This window comes from Cataglyphis hispanica, chromosome 6 (assembly GCF_021464435.1).
Source record: "Cataglyphis hispanica isolate Lineage 1 chromosome 6, ULB_Chis1_1.0, whole genome shotgun sequence".
Taxonomy (NCBI): domain Eukaryota; kingdom Metazoa; phylum Arthropoda; class Insecta; order Hymenoptera; family Formicidae; genus Cataglyphis; species Cataglyphis hispanica.
Window position 1 is genome coordinate 1,098,170 of NC_065959.1, and position 13,205 is coordinate 1,111,374.

Genomic DNA, 13,205 nt, shown 5'->3' on the forward strand with positions numbered 1-13,205 from the left:
TTGAAGTTGAAAATAAAATAGAATCGTAGAATGCTTGGTTGTTAATACATAATAGAGAAAACATTCGACAAAGTATATTCGGAAGTTGGATGAGCGAGTTTTTATCTTCGCGAATCCAGAGTGGAAATCTAAGCATTGTCGAACGATTCCGCTATGATGATTTCCACTGCCGTGATTTACGCAACAGCAATGTATTACGCGAGTTACGAAAAGAGAAAAGAATACATCAAGAGAATACTTGATCAATTACATGCAATCTATTTTATCTTCTTTAGTTTATTCGAGATTACTTCGCGCGAGAAATCAAGGATTTATTTTTGGCGAAATGTATGACTCATCTCACATTTCTCGTAGATGTTAGTTAATTATTCGACCTCGTCGACTTCCAGGAACAGAGGACCCGGTCTGGAAGGTGAGACGGGTGGCTCCCGAAGGCGAGACCACACCGACGCATTCATCGGCCAGTTACGCGAACCCTGATGACCTTACGGGATCCTGGCCGATGTATACGCATGGTAAGCGCTGCGTAGTCGCTTCGCTCTCTCCTCTTTCTCTCTCTCTCTCTCTCTCTCTCTCTCTCTCTCTCTCTCGGCAGAGAGTCAGCCACCTGGCCGGACCAGGGAATTAATCAACTGTGCTCTACAAATTGATTTCGAGCAAAAAGTAAGTGCGCTCTCGCTCGTCGGCCGAGAGAATCGAAGAGAGAGGGGTGAGCGGTTCCGTCTGAGACGCGAGGAGGCCACGTCTTTAAAAAGCTCCTCGAAAAGCTTTAAGCATCCGGAATGGACCGGCTACCGGATGCGTAACCACATCCCCCGGCGTGCGCGCGCGAGAGACCAGCTCTCGCCTCCATTCATGTGACGCGACGGACGGCCGCAATTCTCTGCCGATTGTCGATCGCCGGGACACGCTCCCTCGTCACGCTTCTTCTTGCGGCTCGATTCATTCGCGGAACGAGATTGGCACGACCGGCGCGGGCGCAATTATATGGAAATTATATTCGTTTTTATTATCCGACGCCCGATATTGTGCGCCGCCGCGTGATTGACAGACTGTTTGGCGATACACGGTTGCTCTCGAAGGCGCTTCTCTCTTCCCTTTTATCAGTGCTTTTTGTAAGGGAATCATTATTCCGTAATATAATAATACCGAGTATTTTAACGTAAGTGCCTCGTTAACCATATGTTTTATATTGTAAGTCTGCAATGGTCTTGCAAGAAATTTATGCTCAATAATAGTAATTCATTCAATTATTTTATTCTAAACATATTCCGGCTGTTGTCATAATTATTAAACGTTCGGAAAGAAGTAATACAGCATATAATAAAATCTACCATTCTTTTTAAATTCGTTTTTATCTCTCTCGCAATCTTGCAATGAATAACATTCTCGTGCATCTCTCGTTCGAGTTTGTGTATATGAAGTAGAAAGTAAAATTCCATTCTCATCGGAGCGCGATTATCAGAACACAATGAATTCCTCTTCCTTCTCTTTCTTCCGTGTTTACCTTGCAGTTTTTCTTTCTCGGTCTTCGAGTTACTTTACCGTAATTTATTAGCTTCACGCTTGTCACGGAATTGGACAGAATTATAATTGGCTCGCGTAATTTATTAATGAATTTACGACGCTCGCGCTGATTGTCGAGTCACGTTCGATTGTTCCGGACGCTGATGCAATTGATCCTAAAATCACATTCAGTCCATGCAACTTTTTTCTACGTGCTTTTTTTATTTCAACATGATCTCTTTCCTTTTTTTTAAATATTGCCTTATATGCGAAACAATCGTAATACGCGATACATAGATGGAAAAGATGATAAATGTTGTAAAAATCTCTAAGCAGGAGATTATTTCTAATCATTTAACGAAATTATTTCTTTTTATAATAAATTTGTCTTATAATTATATGTAATTATAATTGGCTTATACAAATACATTTAACGATATTTCCTCGATATAAAAGTCATCTTTCACTTTAATATATATCTTTAAATATGTCTTTAAATATATCTTAATTTTAGCGTTGAGTAAAAATTTTTTGCAATACATGTTAAATAATTATTTTATCAATTAGTGTGTTTTCTTGCATTTTCATTTTATTACGTAATATATTGGAGAGACTATGGTTTTTTTCAATTCCCCTCTCTCTCTCTCTCTCTCTTTCTCCATGTCTATCTCTATCTTTTTTGAGAAAAGAATTCGAAAAAAGAAATGCCGCTCAGAAATCAACGGCCGATGATTTCAAAAACGTTTCGTGGAAACTGTGATGGTTGTGGAAACTTATTACTCCGTTTAGCAATCGGCAAGCATAAGTCAGCCTTTTGAAAGTCTCGTCATTATCTGCGCTTCTGAAAAAAATAATGAATTAGAGTGAGAAAAAAAGGCCGCAATGTACTCCGACGTGATGGTGACAAAGTATACGACATCATCCCTCGTGGTCCTTTTACAGCCTCGCCCTTTTTCCCGGGCCCTCGGGCTCGTACAACGTAGGGCCGCCATAAAACGCTTGACGAATGCGAACCGGTATCTCGTTTCCCTCGCTTCTCTCGCTTCCCCTTGGCCTTCCGCCTCGCCCATCAACCCACAACACCCGCAATCTGGCTTTTTTTTTCGCCGCTTTCCACGGTGCGCAGGTTGCAGCCCCGCAACGCCCATCGCGTTACCGACGAGGGTGGAGGTCGAGGGTGGAAGGCACGGGAGGTCGGAGAGGGAGGGGGTGGCGGGAGCAGGGCGATCGCCGAGCGAGCTGTTACATTTGTAACGTTTTCGCTTTTACGATTTTCCAGCTGGTTTGCATTTTAGAGCTCTTACTCGCCTCCTTATTCGCCTTCGATTCCGCCCTCCTCTTTCCTTTCTCTCTCTCTCTTTACTGTGTTCGAACCACCGTTGATATGGATGCTGCATTTCTCCCTCCCTCCGGATTATCGCCTTTGCGCCGCAATAGTTTTATCCGTGCTTTCCCGCGCGTAGCTTTTCCCAAAACCACTTGACTGAGACCCGCAATGGATTCCATTTTCTCAAATAATCCCGAAAATGCGATAGAAGGATCGTAAAAAAAGCAAGCAATCTCGTCTTTATGAGTTTTTCGGCTGTGTCGACGTGCAGCCGTTGATCCCGTTGGAAGTAGAACGGTATTCTCATCTCTTCTTTCTTGGTAGGCAAAAAGATTTCTTTGAATATAGGAGATCCCGTTGAATCAATTGCATTTTCGTTGATCGCTTCGTTGATCGTGGTTTATTGAAAAACAAAAAAAAAATAGAAATCTTTCAATTCTATTTTCTCATATTTTTACGTTTATTATATTATATTATATTAATATAAATATTAATATTATATTAATTAATATAATATAATATTTATTATATTATATTAATCCTTATTACAATATAATTTTATTAATGAAGTTAAATAAATATTCTGCAAATTACAGTTCAAGGTCTATAAGAACACTGCAAAGATTGCTTTAAATTTTCCGATTGGTGGGTCGACTCTTTGGTGATGTTGTCGGCACTTTGGACGTGTCACTCGGTCATTATTGACCATTAGTCGTGTCGAGTGACAAAGCGAGTGCTTACCTTACATCGGCATGTGAAAAGAGACCAAAAGAGCCCATCGTAAAAAACCAGGCCAACACTGGTATCAAGTTTGAAACACTCGAAAGTGACGGCGGACAAAATTATATTTTGCATATATATATAACAAGCATAAATAATTTAATTTTTAAAAATAGAGTTTATATATGTTAACTTATATTCTCTTTATCAATTTTATAATTAATTTAAAAAGTGTGGTTTAATTTATTAGAAAAAATATTTCATGCTGTTTACATTTTATATTGCAATATAACAGTTAAAGATTATTATAATGAGTGACAAATATATAGAATGTATTTTGTATTTACATATTTTTTGCACCATGCGTTTAAGCATTTATAATTAAATCGTTATGATAAGAACAGTATATTTCTCATTTGATGGCTTGATAAGAGAAAAATAAATCGGAAATATGAGACAAACTTTAATGGCACCACCCAGTGTGAAGATTTGTGTGTGTTTTCGTAGAAAAAAATTCGAGCAAGAAATTCGAGCTCTCGAGATGTGCGTCCTAAATACGACCACATGTCAGAATCATGGGACTGTTGTCGCTAATTTCAGTAATTAACTTAGCATTTGTCTCATCGCCTATTCTTGGAACTCCCAATCCATTATGAAAATAGTAATAATTGTATATAAAACAAGATCAAGATTATATATTTTTTGGGCGGAGATTTATATAAACCGCCAACTTTTAATTAATCAAATATTTTTATACGCTTGCTCGCGATTTTTAATTCGCGCATGAATTATTTTATTAAATTTTCAATTTTTTCCGCTTTTTCGTTTTTTATAAATGCACTGATATATTTTGCGAGAGAAATTTTGTCTTCTAAGATATTTGTTATAGCTTTGTAGAAGATCTGCGCATCCTCAACTTTCTTCCCTCAATTTGTTTAGCTTTTCTATTTTGCCTAAAAAGATCGGTTTAGCATGCTAATTCTTAAATTCTAAAATTTTTTCCTTATAAATAGAATCTCTTAAGACGTTTAATTGCTTTTACAAAGCTTGTCTTTTAGAAAAGAATATTACACAAAGCTTTTTGTAATTTTTCTAAAGATCATTTAATCTTTCTTTAAATTTGAACATTATTTGTGTTGAGAGAAAGAGAAAGATTAATGTTTTAAAAACACAAATTATAGCAGTTATTCTTTCAACATTTTTGCAAAAAAAAAAAAAAACAATAAGTCTGAAACGATGGTAAAAATTCCCAGATCAAGATCGATTTGTATCTATTATAGTACAAGGGCGTCCGTCCTGAAAAAGGAAGAAAAGCAGTAACGATAATGCAGATCATTAGAAAATGTATTGTGTTCTACTTAGAACGATATCATAAATCGATTCAATATAATATATGAAATATAGCCATGCATCCCATAAACTTAACAGTAATTTTATCACGAATTATTTACTAAAAAATAATAAGATTTTTAAAAATAAAATTTATTCAATTTTTTTTATTATTGAAAAATAAACTAAGATATTATTGAGAAGCTTCATTAATTGAGACCTCAAAGATAAACTGGAGAAAATTGTTATCACAATGTATCATTATGTATATAATTATTAATAATTACATCTCTAGATATTAAAAACGAAATATAATTTAATATTTATTAATAACGAATGTTATCATTGAAGATATAAAAATTAAAATATTAATTTAGTTATTTTTAATTATCGCCAGAAAGGAAGAGAGGAAAGATTTGGAGAAGAAAATCGTTTCAAAATATGTTTTTTCTTTTACGTAAAAATTCTTCTCTTATGCTCGGTCGACGAGATCGCGCGCCTTCCACTTTGACCTTATCAACGTTCGAACGTGGAAGCGGCCCAATCAGAGCCGCCGTTTAACTAATGCGTGTAACGTGGCCCAGGGGATGATTCGATGGGGTTGGTTGTACGAGTTAGTGCGCTCGTAACTCCACGGGGGATGGTGCCACCTTACACTTTCTCTCTTCCTCTTACGAGTCACCCCATTTCGTCGACCTTATCCACCCGGGAGATGATATTTCAGAAGACTAAGAGAGAGAGAGAGAGAGAGAGAAGGGAGGGGGGGCGCTTGAATTCCCTTCTCTTCCTTACGATTTCCAATTTACAGGGACGAGTAATCCAGCGATTTACATAACTCCATGGTAACAGTGTCAGGCTCCTTGCCGCGAACTGAGCTTTAGCGTGCCTTTGGAAAGGGTAAGAGAGATAACATGCTTCGTGAGAGATCGATCGTTGACGCGATAAGGTTGTTTAGGGCTTGTGCCGAGACGGGGATTTTAATTAATGACATACATCAATACTTGTACCATTATGCACTTTCCATTAGATAGTTTTATATCGCTAATGCAAATAGTTTTATTTTATTAAATTTCAAACACAATTTGTGATTTATTAGATACTCGAAACTTTGGAAGAAAGAAAGAGATAGAGAGAGAGAGAAGCAGATTAAATATAAAAATATTTACACAAACTAAGAAATAAAAAGCTAAATATATATATATATATATATATATATATATATATATATCGATTTATTTTCTCTATGATAAAATAGAAGCGACAGAAATATTCATTAATAATTAAAATTTCTAGAATGAAAAATAGATACTATTTAATCATAATGTTTTATGAGAAAGATACTTCTTTATGCATAATTACTTGGTTCACAGCATAGTTAACTGCGCGTTGGTCGAGGTGCTGTAATTCGCGCCGAGTTTCCCCGTTTTTCGGATCGATCGGACAACGAATCAGGGCGCAGTTAGCTAATGCGAGGTTACGTTGGCACAGCCCCCAAGGGGGTGGCTCGAACTTCGCCGTAGTTAGGGATGAAACGTGGTCTGCGGTAACGATCCGAAAAAGCGTAATCCACGAACGGAATCTTCACGGTAATATACGACGTAATTTCTAAATCGAGATAAATGCAGAGAATATTATCATACCTTTAAATAATCCTAATCTTAAATCTAAAATTTATATTGCAAAATATTTTTTCACCAATTTTTTTTTTACGTTTATTTAAATCTAGAACAATATCTCTTCCGAGAAAGTTTCTTTTGAAACGTTTCCGTTAATCCGTAATGCCGCTTTATTCGCATTGAATTATTTCTCTCTAAAGCAGATTGCGTTAATGATAGCACGATAGTCGGAGCAATTAATTATTTTAAATTCAATTAATTCCCTCCACTATCGGTCGAGACGGCTTTTCTCCGTCATGAGCGTCGCAAAAAAGTAGCCTCTTTATTCGCCGCTTAATGGCGGCGCTTCTTCTATTTTGTCGGATCTAATTTCCGTTCCCGCCGTGGCTTCTGCCGCAATTAATTCACCGAGAATCCAATTAATTCGCCGGACGGCCAATGAACTAACGTTGTTTGTCGAAGAAGACGTTCCGCGCCGCCATTCCGTGATGCGAGAGGGATGGTGCGGCCCGAAGGGCTGGGGGGAGGGGTTGGATACCGCGGGGAGGAAGATAAAATTACATTATCGCCTAAAGCGCCCTCGAGGAAGGGGGCGGACGGCGAGGTGAGGGAATGAGAGGGGACGGTAGAAAAGCGGGGCGAAAATCACGTCCCGTAATTCCCGGGCATTAAGGTAAACGTCCAACTCGCAGGGCGCAGGTTCGGTCGCTATGGCAACCACAGGGTGCTTCCTACCACCCGTCTCTTTCAATCGATAACTTATGAAACCGTCGTACATACCTCCTCTCGACCATCCCGCTTCGCCCTTGCGACCCCGCCGGCTGGATACGCGACTCGGCTTTCTGTCATGGCGACACTTCGGATATCCTTGAAAAAAAAAAAAAAAGAAAAAGAAATTAGTAGTAGATAAAAATGTCATACGTGCAATTAAAAGTATTGATATTCTTGTAGGACTGATTTTATAAAACGCAATCTTTTTCGTCTTTCTAATATAGAGTGTTAAAAATTGCTTGCTGAGTATAATTAATTGCGCACATGTCAATATTGATATAGAATTTATTATTTTAAATAGCTAAAAGTAAAAAGATAAAATCTCTCTTTTTCAATATACAAATTTAATTACATTTTGGAAGTGTCTTCTGAGACTGAGAGCTGTAACAAATTTAAAAATTACAGGCTCTTCGTTTATCTGAATGATAACAAAATTAATAATTTACGCTCTCGGATTTGTTTTGATTTTTGTGAATGATGGTAATGGGAAGCTTCTCAAAAATCGATCGGTCGCTCTGCGGGCCGACTAATTTTACATATCGAGTTATAGCGTGTGGCTCGAAATCCGCATAATGTAATTCGCAATTACGGCCGGCCGCCAGCGAGCGGAACTTGTTTATTCTTCATGACGTACGATCGCCGACATTAACTGCGAGCGCTTTAACCGCCTGCCCACCATTTGTCGGCCGGTAATGCGTGCGATCGATTAATTAAATCCGGCCAACCGGCGGCGGTGTCGCGCGTCGATTCATCCCCTAAACGGCTGGCCAATCGCAGCGAGCTTGCACCGGGATGGTTACAGCGACCCTTGGCGGATATCCCCGAGGGTGGGCAATGGCACGAGGATACGATTATCGTGCGGCAGGACGATCACGCCAAATTGGAATCCTCCGGGAAACGATAGACGACATCTCTGAAATGGCTCCGTGAATCCTTCACGTCGAGGATCTTACCTGGCGCGAAAAATCGCCAGATAAGCTCCCCGAACATATATCGCAAAGAAATTCTGCGAATCACTGCGGTCTTGATTTAATGCCTTTTATTGTCAAAGGTTACTCATATTTAAGTGGGTTTTGATACAATAAAAATCTTGTAATATAAATAAGAATGGTATATGATATACGTTATTATACATTCGAAATTTTTATATATTTTTTTAAAGAAGATTAAGACCACACTTTGCTGTTTAAAATATTTACCTTGCTTTATATATTTTTTTTCTCGACCATTTGATCTTTTCATGATGTTGATTTTTTAATTTTTTCTTAAACTATCTGCTAGATTGTAAATACCGCGGGATAGAAAAGAGGACAAATCAAGAAAAGACGAAGCGAAAGGGAAGGGAGAAAGAGGACTCTCTCTCTCTCTCTCTCTCTCTCAGTTTAGCTTATATGCAGTTCGGAGAATTTTAACAAGACGGGCTCTTGTCGCCCTGGGCGAGGAATCCTCTAACAAGAAAGGGCACTTCTCCCCTCAAAAATAATGAAGTCTTCAAGCCGCGTTCCCACAGACCCCCCGAGGGTGCCGCATTGCACCTTTGTGCCATTCGAGTCACCGTGCACCGCACAGATTCGCGATCGTGCTCTCTTCCATCAAAGTGTCAACCCTCGCCGTCAAATGTAACAAAGCCCACACGATAATGCAAAAAGGAGAATTGCTTCCTCTATACGTAATATCGCATTGTGTCTGTCATCAATTTCGTATTTATTGAAATAAGCTAATAAGCAGTCAAGCTATTCGAACGACGTGAATTGGATTAATGAATATAATTCTGTTCAATTAATATCATGGCCAACAAGTATATTTTTTTGTTCACTAATATATATTGTAAAATTAATAACATAATTTGTTGGTACACTTATAAAATAACTCGAGAGATAAAATAATTATAAGGCAGTTAATTAAATAAAAAAATAATTATAAGATAGACGTATGCAAAGATTAATTTAAAAATAATATAAGAAAAATATATATAGTTTATCTTGTACAGACATTACATATTTACAAGATAAGCGAAATGATATTTATTAATTAAAAAGAATATTATTAACAATATTGTTATGAGAGGTAATTTTATAGATTTTACGGGAGGCACATGGAATGAAGAAAAACATAAAAAAAAAGGGCGGATCAGAGGATTCTTCGACTTGATGGCGAACCGTCGTCAATTTGCGCGAATCGGCTTGTCGACCCGTTTGGCGATGCGCGTTTTCGCACCATCAGTATGTATATTTCTGCTCGTTGGCTCGTGCCCGGCTAATTAAATCAGTTCGGGAATTCGTGGCGTGCTTATCGCGACTTCATGTAAATTCGAGAGCGGCGTGAATCCGATATTCCGACTGCCAATTAGTCGACGTGGCGTCGAAACTGATCCGCCTTGTAATTTTCTTGCTCGAAGACTGCTATAAAGATTATATGAATTGATAAATTATTGATTGCGCACACGCAAACACATTACTATTATAATTTCATAATTTTTTGATGAACTATAATAATTTTTTAAATGAACTATAATAATTGTTGAGTTATATACATTCTCTAAAATTTCATAAAAAATATATAACGTTATACTCGTGAATACTTATTTCATATCCATATTATTTACAATTATTCCCTAATCATTATTATTTTTGTTTTATTAATCTGTTAGGATTTTTTTACATTACTATCAGTTTTGTTTCATCAATTTCGCTCGTAGATTGGATCTGCTCACTTATTTATTTTTATTCTGTCAGTGCTCGTATTTCGAAATAATAAATTGTTAAAAAAATGAATAATAACATTATTCTCTTTCTCTCTCTCTCTCTCTTCGAAAAACGTGCGCTTCCATTTTTTTCTGCTCCGCAGCGCTCGTTAACGAGAATCCGAGTGCGTAGTTGAAAAAAAATCACGAGCAAAAAGGACGCAGAATCGAACCGGGTGGTACATTTAATTCGGGACGCGCGAAATAACAAACAAAAGGGAACCACCGAAACTTAAACCAAACAGGCGGATTGGATATCGTTTGCACCGGCTACGTGCGCACGAAAGTGTATCGACGCAATCGAGATCGGCGCGGGGGCGAAATCGAAATTGGCCGACCGATCTCACAAAAGTGCGCCGGTCCACCACTGCAACTCAATTATTACGAAGTAACGGCCATGGTTTTTTCGATTTTTTTCCCAGCCAGATTTTACATCGATTTGGAAAAATACGTGATGAAAAAGTCCGCCTTGGTGTTGAAATAATGAGAAGAATAATTTTTCACATTCATGTTTAAATAAAATTTTATACATGTGCACGAGAAATTATACAAATTAAATTTTTCAAAATCTAACAACTTCTTGCGAACAATTTTATTGTGAACATTACTTTCTGAATTTACGAGTATCAGATATAAACGAAATCAGAAATGCGAGAGAGAGAGAGAGAGAGAGAGAGAGAGAGAGAGAGAAGAGGAAAAGAGGGAAGCAGCAAGGATGGCTCGTCATTCTTTCGAGGAAACTCCGTTCTTTACATATGGCGCTTAGTACAGGCAATAACCATCGATAATCGGCCAATAGGAACGACCACCCCTCACAGATCGTCGATTCTCATCCCCTCTTCCGTAGATCTGTAGGCAGCATGACAAATAACTCTCACAATGGCCCATCGACCACCCCCGCTCCCGCCTGCCACCCTTCTTGCCAGTTCGCCAGCTCGTCCCTTTCCAACCCCCTCGTGTTATACACGACCAGATCGGTTCCGGCAATTTTACATTCATGTCACAGCCCCGCTGATTTATTATAATGTTTGCCGCGCTCGTTCCCCTTTCGTCTCTTCGCCCTCTCATCCCCATCCCCCGCAACCATGCTGACGACCCAATGTTCAGTCGGCGAATTGGGAAAATACTCTCCAGGGGATGAACTGTCGATAAAACGATGGCTGCTTCGTCGATGTGTTGGTCGAGGGATCGAGATCGAAATCGAAATCGGACGAGATCATAGTCTATTTATGGTCGCGGTCAAAGGAGGGTTAAGCGTGATAGTTTGATGGGAAATGCAATTACGTTAACTCGACAATTTTTGACGGACATATTCTCGGTCATTCAAATATTATAAATTGCGATAATTTGCGCGACGTTTATTTCTCGATGATATTAATCTTCTAAATATATATATTGAGTGTTATCTTTTATCTTTGTTCCTCGTTTATAACGGTATCTTCTGAGCGTTTCAAAAACGTAATCTCATTCGGAATTTCCCCGGGAAACAGGTAGAGCGATCCTCCGGAAGATTGATTCCTGGCAAGGTCCTCCAGGTACTCTAAGACCGCATACCGATAAACAAGACAATTTCGCGGGAGAACGTCCCAAGGAATCCATAAATCGCGCGAAGCAACCCGTCCGTCGCCACCGTCGCATACCGAGCTCCGCCGCGATTAGAGGCGATCGGACCGAACTCGCCATCTTGAAAGCGTTTGCCGCCAAACGATTGAATGTCTCCCCAAGCGGACATCCTACGCCGTATCACCTCCGGACCCTTTTCTCGCCGACGTAGGGCCCCCTTGCCCGTCGCCTCCCCGACTCGCCCTCGCGTGTCGCGGGAATTGAAAGCGCCGGCGATTCTCGGCCGATTCGAAAAGCGGCGACGATTCTATTTTCCTTCGCCCGAAACATTGCACGAGGGATAAAAATCTTTACGGCGAATCCGGCCACAAAAATAGGATAGGTTATCCCCCTTATATCGAGAGGGAGGGGAGGGATGTCCTATCAACCCCATGTCCACATCAACCCCAACGATTGGCACGATCTTATAAGATATAAATCGCAACGGAAAATTATTAGGAGGTCAATATAACGTTTTCGATATAGATACGTACTCTGAGATTTTTTTTTTTTTTTTATCAATACTCTTATAAATTTAATTTGTTTCTTTTTTCAACGCCGATTTTATTCTTCGTATCTTGACAAGAACGTGCAACATGACGAGGCATCAGCTCGGCAACAAAGCAGTTTCCGATTTACCGTACAACAATTCCATTTTCCGACGTCAAAAAACGAGGGGATAAAAATGTGTACGGTGAGACTGTGACTTCGGAAAATGGAGTCCCGCAGCTATCTCGGTATTCCGGCTTCCGAAGCTTGTTCCCTCCGATTCACTTTGCGACACTTGCAGCAAGTGCCTGCATCTTTTCGATCGTCTCAATCCAATTTGCATGCGCGTCTCAAATCTCAAATCGAACAGCTTTGAATGAAAAAAAGATTTTCTAAATAATTTTATTTAATACGATTTTATTAAATAAAATTATTTACAAAATATTTATTTTATTTCTATATTAAAAAAAAAAAGAACGTATAAAAATAATTTATTTAAAAAAGCACAAGTGCTCTTTTATATATATTTGCCATTTCAATCGGGATTGTTAACTTTAGTCTAAGTATTTTGTGCCGCGAATAATCGCAGTTGCACGGTCTGTTATTATCGCCGCGATTTATCGCAAGCATCTCTTTTAGGACTTTTTTACCTTGTGTTTTTCTCTCTTCACTCACGCTCACCCTTTTCGTTCGCTGCACCATTTCGCCGCATCCAATGTAACTTTCAATACAAACAATGCGAGGGTTGCCATATTCTTTCTCTTGCATTCTTGCATTGGATATAAAATTTTATTGTCGTGTAATTCCGTCGAAAGCCAAAAAGCATTTCTAAAACGAGAATTGTAAATCGTGCCGAAAAAATGTCCCTGTCTTGTCGCTGCGACTTTTGATATTCTTCCGTCTGAAAATTTAATACACGATGCATCAATAATTATGAATGCATTTCTGCCGTGCTGGCGGACACAAAACTCTCACGAGAGCTTATTAATTCGGGGATGAAGTTTTCTAAAAAATTCATTTTTCGATATTACAACAGTCGCGATCGTCGACTCCGGAACGTTTTTGCGCTTCAAGACGCAAAACGTTCGTGACTCCCAGGCAG

The 13,205-nt window shown here is 38.9% G+C and overlaps 1 long non-coding RNA gene across 1 annotated transcript in view; it reads left to right on the forward strand.

Moving 5' to 3' along the window:
• The first annotated feature begins 387 nt into the window (after positions 1-387).
• Positions 388-13,205, forward strand: part of LOC126850556 (uncharacterized) — a 149,720-nt gene continuing 136,902 nt past the window's right edge. Inside the window, exon 1 of the long non-coding RNA XR_007687556.1 lies at positions 388-515. This is a non-coding gene — a long non-coding RNA (uncharacterized LOC126850556). The remainder of the gene's footprint in view (positions 516-13,205) is intronic.